The 10488-nt window shown below is 34.6% G+C and overlaps 1 long non-coding RNA gene across 1 annotated transcript in view; it reads left to right on the plus strand.

Moving 5' to 3' along the window:
- The window catches only part of LOC109026568 (uncharacterized), a 40361-nt gene extending 30814 nt beyond the window's left edge, over positions 1–9547 (plus strand). The window contains exon 5 of the long non-coding RNA XR_002005579.2: positions 9423–9547. This is a non-coding gene — a long non-coding RNA (uncharacterized lncRNA). The remainder of the gene's footprint in view (positions 1–9422) is intronic.
- Positions 9548–10488: the final 941 nt, after the last annotated feature.

Here is a 10488-nt window from a genome sequence, read left to right on the forward strand (position 1 = left end):
CAGCAGGATGTGGGTGGGGCCAAATATGGGAATAAAAGCAGGCCACCTGAGCAAGCAGCAGCAACCGGCTCCCGCTTGGGTCCCCTTCCACGCTGTGGAAGCTTTGTTCTTTCACTCTTCACAGTAAATCTTGATGCTGCTCACTGTTTGGGTCTGCACTACCTTTATGAGCTGTAACACTCACCGAGAAGGTCTGCAGCTTCACTCCTGTAGCCAGCGAGACCACGAACTCACCAGGAGGAGCAAACAACTCCAGATGTGCCACCTTTAAGAGCTGTAACACTCACTATGTAGGTCTGCGGCTTCACTCCTGAAGTCAGCGAGACCACGAACCCACCCAGAGCAATGAACAACTCCGGACGTGCCACCTTTGAGAGCTGTTAACACTCACTGCGAAGGTCTGCAGTTTCACTCCTGAAGTCAGCAAGACCACACACCCACCAGAAGGAACCAATTCCGGACACATTAGTAATGATTTGTAGTTTTTAGAGTAGAGCTTCTTTTGCACCATTGCATTTTTAGCCCTAAATATTTCATAATTTTCTGTAATTTTAAAGATTTTTAAATTCAATTTTTAGTACTGTTGTGTAGAAATATAAAATAAATTTTGGTATATTGATCATCTATCTCGCAACTTTGGTAACTTCCCTTATTATTATGTGGGTTTTACTTTGTTGTCATCGTTTCCTTAGGGTTTCTTAGAAACACAGTTTTGTCACATGTTAAAAAAATGGATTCTTTCACTTCTGTCTTTCAAACTTGGATGCCTTTTCATGCTTTTTCTTGTCTTAATGCACTGGTTCAGACTTCTATTAAAATAATGGATGGAATTGTTAAATCTGTATATCATTGTCATCTTCTCACTTTTAGGGGAAAATGTGTTATATTTCCCTTTTAAATATGTTGTTTGCAGTGCAATACAACACTACAGTTTATTCCTCCAGTCTAAAGGATTGAAACTTCATAACATTTGATAGACATCTCCTCTTTTCCCATCTCACCCTCCCTCCTTGCCCCCTAGCCTTATTTTGTGCAACCAAGAATCCTAAATAATGCAATTATTCATAGCAAGTGGGACCTATTATGTATCCTGTTGTAATTGATTTCCCCAGTAACATACATCCATCAGTTTGCCCCCTGCTATAACTCTCAGGAACTCCATATACAGAATATCTGGTGTTCTCATATTACCTACTTGAATGTATTTTATGCATTTTCTTTTTTTTCATTGCAAATAAATGTAAAAATATAGAAAAACAAATAATAATGTAACAATATTTATAATCTTATCTTCCTTCCAATAATCCCTATCCATATTTCGAGAGACAAAGACCATCAAGAGGTCAGTGTATGTACTTCTAGTCTGTTTTTATCCTTTTATCTACATGTATATTTGTTTGTTAACAAATTTACTTTGAAGAGTGGCATTTTAAAAATACATATTATAGGCCGGGCATGGTGGCTCACGCCTGTAATCCCAGCACTTTGGGAGGCTGACGGGGGCGGATCACCTGAGGTTGGGAGTTCGAGATCAGCCTGACCAACATGGAAAAACCCCATCTGTACTAAAAATACAAAACTAGCCGGGCATGGTGGGGCATGCCTGTAATCCCAGCTACTCGAGAGGCTGAGGCAGGATAATTGCTTGAACCTGGGAGGCAGAGGTTGCAGTGAGCCGAGATCATGCCATTGCACTCCAGTCTGGGCAACAAGAGAGAAACTCTGTCTCAAAAAAAAAAAAAGAAAAAAGAAAAAAATTGTATATATATATATATAATAATATATATATAATATATATAATTATTATATATAATATATATAATAATTATATATAATATATATAATAATTATATATATTATATATAATAATTATATATAATATATATAATAATTATATATAATATATATAATAATTATATATAATATATATAATAATTATATATATATAATATATATAATGACTTCTTTCGCTTTTTATTTAGTCCTTAAAACCGATTTCTCTCTACTTGCATGTCTCTCTCTCCCTGTATATACTATTTTTGATCATTGTTCCATTAATAGTCCATGTTCTCATTATCTAGTTCTCTAATGATGGGCATTTAGTTATTTCCAAATTTTAGTTACTACAAACAATGCTGTGATTGATCATTCTTTCTACATTCAGCCATCTGCTGTGATTTCTACCACCAGACGATTATCATCACAGTTCTGGTTGCCTGTCTCTAATTGCCTAGCTGGCCATCCTCCCATTATCTGTTACCTAGACCTCTCATCATGGATCTGTCTCTCCATGGTATATGCTGTCAGCACTCAATTCTTGAAGAAGTTACACTGAGAAATTATCTAATTCAGTAACCTGAAATTGAAGGCTTCTTGTATCTTTTTCAGACCAAGGAGTGTGTGTACAAGATCATGAATAAACAAAATGATTATCACTTCTTATGGTTTCTAGTGTTTCCCCCCCTACCCCTGGCCCACCCCGCTCAACCAATGGTTATCAAGTAAAATTTGCAGCTGGTGTGCTTCATTTTAAAATGACTTGGCTATTTAATATCTTTCATGAATCCAGTTTAGAAATAAATTATACTATTGTTTTTCATAGTATTTGTTTTTGACATTGTAAGGGAATCTAATTCAAGAGGAGGAAGGCAGTCAGGCATTGTTTAAACAACACCAGTTTCTTTAGTTCTATAATAAAATAGGTGTGCATTTGTTAGTGATTATCTATGACTAATTCACTCTGGAAAAAAAAGCAATGGGGATCAGAATTTACTTATAATTGTTGTTGTTGGCAATATTATAGTCTTGTTATGTTTCACCATTGAGTTTATGCCTGTGGCTTCTCTGTTGGACTCCCACCCCAAGGTAGTTTAAGATTGCGTATCTAAAAAACACATGCCCAGGCCCTGAAACATTCAAATGTGATAAAAATCAATTTTACCTATGTTATTCCCAGTTGAATGCCACTTCTGATGTACATCAGCTTCAAAAGAAATTAAGAGATAAGTAACGTGATTACAATCAGATTAGCTTGTCTAGGCAGACAAATGAGATTGCAGAGTTGTCTGAGTGAAGATACTTCCTAGTATATTCCTAGGGACCAGTTTGCATCACATTAAACAAAAATGAGTTTCCAATATGTGTACTATATAACAAAGTGGATAAATGAAAACTCCACCCTGTGAGTGAATATGACTCAGGGAAACTTATTTTGTGACTATTTGATAATTACTTCCCGTCATTCTAATACTATGTGGTATCTAAGAAAAAACAGGATCATTTTCTGAGAGTGCTTTTTTTGCTCAAACTAAAAGAAGTATTTTTATTAATTATTATTAATAGAACCCATGAAGGTCAAGGAGGGAAATCAGGGAGAAAATATCTTGACTCACAAGTTATTCTCCATTGCAGAATAGGATAATGAAAAGTATTTAGAGGGCAGTTTAAAGCGGGGCGGGGTGAGGGTGGGGGGGTGGGGTCACACTAACCAGAAGAAAAGAGGGAACTACCTTAATAAATACTAAAAAGACAATATGCAAGAAATAGCGGTAGGTTCAGTTTCAATGAATGTGAGATCCATAGTGAAGGAAAAAGCTCCTGGCTCTATTTATCTTACTTATAAAATGACTTTTATTTTCCAGCCCAGAAAAAAAAAGAACAAGTAAAGTTATACAGGGCAGGTAAAAAATAATTGGGCAATGTTTATTCAAGCTAGTGTGATAATGTCACCCTAAACCATTTTCTTTTCAGTCTGTAATTATTTGGGGCATTAAGAAAAAATAAACAGGAAATTAAAATAATCAAATGCCTTGATTATTGGATAATTGCAGGATTAAGAATACTCTAGGAGCAAGTTAAAAAAAAAAAAAAAGCGCATGACAGAGCTACTGAAGTTAAGAGTAAAGGATATTGTAATCCCAGCACTTTGGGAGGCCGAGGTGTGTGGTTCATGAGGTCAGGAGATCAAGACCATCCTGGCTAACATGGTGAAACCCCAGCTCTACTAAAAATACAAAAAATAAGCCAGGTGTGTTGGCGCACACCTGTAGTCTCAGCTACTCGGGAGGCTGAGGCAGGAGAATTGCTTGAACCTGGGAGACAGAGGTTTCAGTGAGCTGAGATCATGCCAATGCACTCCAGGCTGGGTAACAGAGTGAGACTCCATCTCAAAAAAAAAAAAAAGTAAAGGCTATAACAGAGTAGAACAGAGTAATGTGAATGCAAGCCCTAAACATGAGACCTGTTTTTATACCACAAAGAAATGACGAATTGTCCAAATGGTTCAACCATAAATGCCCATTTTCCCAGTCACAAGGTTTTTATTTTTGTGTTTTTTAACGTCTTGTGATTGCAGAGCTGCTATACTTTAAGATTTCTTCAAATTGCATAAAGACATGAAAAAATATATCTCTGAATTAATAGAATATTTAGAATTATTTGATGAAAAAATATTACTGAACATCCATTTAGAATTTGTGATACTTATTAACATTTTCATTATGCACAAAAGGGAAGAAAACTATATGTACGTAAGGCATACAGTACTGCTTAATTTGACCTTTTTATAGGAAATGTGACTATATCCTTCACAAAAACTGCAAAAGAAAAAGGAGAGGCAGGGAATTAATTATGAGTGGAGGAATCTTGGGAAATATTTCAAATAGACTTTTTCTTCATTCTAAACATAAAACAGTACCTTCACCTTAGCTTCAGCAAAGTCAGTTCTTCATATAACTAAATATCAAATTACAACATGCAATAATTTAATAACGCTTTTTGATCTCTAATTTAGATCTTTCTTTTTAAAAAAATTGAGCTTAAATATTAACAGGGATAAATGAAGAGCTTAGTTAAGTGTTTATCATCAAAAAGTTGCATGGCGTTTTCGTGACCATGCACAGTAATCCTCGTGAATATATTCTGGCAAATGTTGATATCAATCGGTTATTTCTTTTGTGATCTAGATATTTAATTTCAAATAGTTATTTCCAGAAATCAATATTTGGCTCACTTTTCAGTAAATGCCTTTAAATGAGAGTTTTCTATAGCTAAATTAATTCAATGTATATTTAGAGTTATATTTTATGAGCAATTTGGAAGTGGGACAGCTATCTTGGAATGTATCAGCTCTGAAGCATTAAAAAAAAATTTCAGCTGTCTTGGATCTTTCAACATTTTTTCTGGTTCTCTAGTTTTATTTTTTTGTCTCCTGTGCCTTCTCTCCTGTTTCTCCCCCTCTTACTACACAATCTTGCCATTTAAAAAAAATCAGGTAGAAAACCTCCTCATATGGTGGTTGTAATGCTTAAATGAGGAAGTCTGTGTACAATGCATAGTGTATTGCCTAGTGAGTATTCAATCAATGTCCATTTCTAGTTTTCTTTTTATTCAGCACAACCCAGGGTTGCTATATTTTAAAAAAAATCAATGATATTAAGCTATATCAGATGGGTATGTTGTGGCACTGTCACAGGACTGCCTGACATAGCTAAGGATTACTTTTTTCCTCAAAGGATTTCTTTTGTGTATCAAATAGTGTTGTTCATTTAGCACAATTTATACACTGAGAATACCATATGTGAAATGCTCATGTTATTCAAAAAGTCTTCTAATATTTTAGGTTGTCCATCATACTTTGGGAGCAAAAACAGGCTATTTGGTCTATAACTTTTCCAGGGTTTTGGTTTCTCCTCCAAAATATTTTTGACCACTATTTAAAATTGCATTTAATTATTTATATTTCATTATATTTGATTGGTTGAAGGATCCTGTTACTGAACTGCTATCTGGAGCCACAATTTCCACTAGAAATGAGCAATTATTAAGATTACCCTGCTAAATTTTGATCTATCTAAATCCTTCCAGCATTCTAGGCTTCTAAGAGAACTGTTGTCACTCTGGTTTCAACTGTCTTTGGAAATACCAAGCTAAGTGAATACTTTGTTTTATCAGTTGTTTTTTTCTTTATGTAGTGCTTTATGCATGATGCTTTCTAGCTCAGGACTATGATTGCAGCAGGAGATAACAACGGTCCAAGATTTCTCTCTGACTCAATATTCTAATTTGTAAGACATTATCTCACAAAACAGATTCAGAGCTATTTCTTGATACCCTTTCTGTAATGAAACTTGGAACCTTATTAAACTTCGTTTTTCTTCTTGGATATGTACCTTCTGCATCCACACATAAAACCATTTTTTTTTTTTTTTTTTTTTGCTTACCTAGGTACCTGAGTTTCTAGTCAGTTCCGATGTACTGAGTTACTTAAGTGAAAATGATAATCTTCAATAAAAGGCAACTTCTTATCTGTGGTTCACTCGTCATCAGAAAGCATGATTGTATGGTTGCTAATTTTTTTCTCACTGCTTTGAATTTATTTATATATTAAATTACCACTTTCACTCTTGTATGTGCTATCAGAAATTGTCTTTTTCTTGGTAAAAAAAAAACTTGGTTAAAGTTATATAATTTATTTCCATTCTGTAAGAAAAACCTTGATTTAACAATTGGTTTGCCTTAAATGTATAAAGTAATATAAAGTTCCTGTGCCTTAAAGAATTTTTGAAATAAACATGAAACTGGTTTCCCTTTTTCTACCAGATTATTAAGCCCTTGAGACATAATTAGAAAGACTAAGGATCCAAGTAGTAAAGGAACTGTTAATGCTTAGCTAACTAATAAGAGCTTTTTTTTTTTTTTTTTTTCGGAGAGTTTCAAGGAAGAAAATTCTGGTGATTACTATAAAAAAAGTCATCAAAAAATTTAAATTTCTTCTTTCGGAGAATGACTCAATATGCTCACCATAGCGTTCCCTACTGTGGAATACTGTGCAGTATTTAAATTTGTGTAAAGGCACTATAATTTTAAATTTCTTCCCCCACAGCCCTGTATCTCCAAAGGAACATTGGTAAGCATTTGGTTGGAAATGGGCACTTGAATAAAATTATAAGATTCTGGAAGGTGAAGAGTCCATGTGAACCATAAGTTTTGTATAATCAGCCATTTTGACTTAAGTCATCTCCTTTTTCATCATCATCAACACCATCCATTATTATAAGCGATTATCATAGAATTTATTATATATACATGCATGTGTGTTTGTATGTATATGTATATATGTTTATGTGTGTGTGTGTAAAATAAAGGGGCTGGAAATACAAAGAGTCCATAAAAGTTTATCATTTGTTTTGTTTAGGGATGCTAAGACAGATATTATTGACAGTTTAAATAAAACTGACAATAAAAAGAGCATATTTTAGCTGCAAAATGAGAAATCAACCCAAGCATTGATGGTATTCTAACCTATATGAGACTGATATGAAGGAGTCAGGGAGTGATTGGCATAGTGGTTCATAAATGATACCTCAAACAATAAAAAAAACTTTCAGAGGTGGTGAGAATGAAAATGTATTTTAGGGGCCGGGTGCGGTTGCTCACGCCTGTAATCCCAGCACTTTGGGAGGCCAAGGCGGGTGGATCACCAGAGGCTGGGGTTCGAGACCAGCCTGACCAACATGGAGAAACCCTGTCTCTACTAAAAATACAAAATTAGCCGGACACAGTGGTGCATGCCTGTAGTCCCAGCTACTCGGGAGGCTAAGGCAGGAGAAACGCTTGAACCCAGGAGGCAGAGTTTGCGGTGAGCGGAGATTGTGCCATTGCTCTCCAGCCTGGGCAACGAGAGCAAAATTCCTTCTCAAAAAATAAAAAAAAAAAAAAGAAAATGTATTTTAGGTAGATGATATGAAAGGAATAAAGGATTGGTGGGAGGATGGCATATCCTCTGTTCAGAGGAGGTCTGATATGTCCTGAATTTTTGGACTCAAATAATTTTAAAGTCTCACATCAATCAACTATTGAATGACAGTTAATACTTTTCATCTAAGGATAATGAATATGCTATTCCTTAGGAGAAAAACAATTTTTAAATTCAAGTGTCTTACAAGCTTTGTAAATATGTATCTCTTGACCTTGGTTTCTTTTTTGCCAAAATGTGAAGATTTCAACAGATGGTCACTCTGGTTGCTTCTTGGCAGGCACTTTTAAAGAGAGATATTGTTCTGGGTTTTGTTTCCAGATTCTCATATTTGGGGTTGAATTTTTCCTTTGAAAAACATGTATTTTAGAAAATGAAAATTTTAGAAAAGTTTAGAAAAGGCTCAGTCTCCTCTAACTGTGATGCAAAATATAAAATAATAATAAGAATGGGAAGAAGAAAATAATAATAACAATGGGAAGAAAAATGTTCCAGGACTCAGGAAACTTAGGTTGCAGTTTTAGCATGTCTATTCACCAGCTATGAGATTTGAGACAAGGCCCTTTAAAATCTTTGAACTTCAATTTCTTCCCAAATAATGGCAGGATAATAATTCCCAATGATATCTCAGGCATGTAGTAGGAATCAACACAATAATATATTCAAATGTTTCGTAAATCTTAAAATATTCTTAAAAGTATTATCAATAAATTCAAACATTGGCAATTGGGACGAAACAACCCTTGGCACACTGTCCCCCTATTACTCCTTGACAGTGACAAGCAAGATCCTATTTCTTGCCTTTTGCATTACTGTACCACCTCTGCTTGGAATACCCTTTGACAGGATTATCTGCAGGGTTCATTCTCTTTCTTCCTTCAGATCTCTACTGAAATGTCACCTTATCAGAGAGGACCTCAATTCCCTGACATCCTATATCAATTAGCAACACTCACGCAGGTACCTCTATCTCCCTTATCATGCCCTATTTTATATTCACATGTCTAGTTTTTCTACCAAATATTTCCCTCTTCCAACACCCATGTGTATAAAATCCATTACAACAGGGATCTGGGTTTGTCTTACTGTGTATCTCTTATCCCTAGAAAAGTGCTTGACATCTGGTAGGCACAAAATAAATATTTGTTGAGTGAATGAACAAACTTAAAAACTGTCTGAGGGAGCTTTGAATTAAGCTTGTATAGGCAAAATGAACCTTGTGATTCTTTTGTCTTACAGAAGCTCATTTAAGAAGCCTTTACATTTATCAAGGACATATTGAAAGCTCATAAAACATATACGTCATGTCAAAGCTCCAAAGTTCCTTTGAGTGTTACTAAAATGATTTATTTTTAGAAAACTATGTATTGCAAGGAAATTGGTGCTTGTGTCACATCAAAACACGAAATAAAAACAACAAATATATGGCATTTTAGATATTTATAAAAATTAAGGGATCTTTCATTGTATGAAGGTCAATTATCTAAAAGAAGATAAACCCTAATTACTTGAATAATTAGTTCGGAACCCATGGAAAAAATAATAAACAAGTATTCACATTTATTTTATCCACAGATTTAAAATGCCATGCATATCATAGATGTGCATGTACGCATATGGCAAGACCTCATTAGACGACTATGATTTTTATATTTTTTACTGACAGGCTCTTCGAAAGACTGAAAAGTTTGACAGGACCAGAGAGAGTCCATCTAGAAGAATGTCAAACAAACCACTGAAGTAACATGTTGACAAAATAACAGCTCTAATAAATTGCAATTTGACTATAAATAACAGTTTCTCTGTTCTTTTTGGTATACTTGTAGAAGACAGCAGCTGGGATCTGCACCTCTTTGATTAGGTAGTATTCTTAAGAATAATGTGGTTTTTGGCAAGTCACATAATCTTAACCTAATATTTGTAGAATTAATAAACTTTTTGGAAGTTTTTAGCAATGCCAACAGGAATTGATTATCACTTCAATAAAAATAGTTTTGACATTTCTAACTGAGTCTTGCTTCTTTATGTTAATAAAATTTCAACATTTCTGGAAATACTTAATGGAAAATGCAAAAGAACAAACTGATATAAGGTGCATACAGTTGTCTTATTTATCCAAAATGCAGCAGATAAAATCCTTCCAACCTACCTATGGAGAATTTAATAGTAATTGAAGGACAGAGTTAGCCTTTATCTTAGCATAAGCCTTTTGAAGGCATGCACAACTAACAATACTTATAATCTAGGTAAAGTCATAAATTGCATAAAGAATATGAATGTGTCCTTCTAGAAGTTAATGAAAGTTTAATGAGGCCATTAAGTCAACTGATAAAAGCTAAGCTTCAACTCCAAGGAGTTTTAAAGAAAGCAAAAATATCTGAGCAGTAATTGGAAAAGTTGAGTTGTATTTCTTACATAAATCTGACGAAAGATTGGATTTCATAACAACAACAGTGAGCTTCCCATAACACCATTATTATGGTTTGAATGTCCCCTTCAAAACTCGTGTTGAAATTTAATTGCCAATGCGCTATTACATTGCATTGAGGTCCTTAATATATGATTAGATATAGAGGTTCTGCCCTCATGAATGGAGTAGTGCCATTATCACAGGAATGGGCTAGTTATCATGGGAGTGGGATCCTGATAAAAGGGATGGGGGAGTTTGGCCTTCTTTTCTTCTCTTTCTCACCTTCACTAACTATGTGATGCCTTCTGCCATGTTATGACAC

The sequence above is a fragment of the Gorilla gorilla genome, chromosome 3 (genome assembly GCF_029281585.2).
Source record: "Gorilla gorilla gorilla isolate KB3781 chromosome 3, NHGRI_mGorGor1-v2.1_pri, whole genome shotgun sequence".
NCBI classification, from domain to species: Eukaryota; Metazoa; Chordata; class Mammalia; order Primates; family Hominidae; genus Gorilla; species Gorilla gorilla.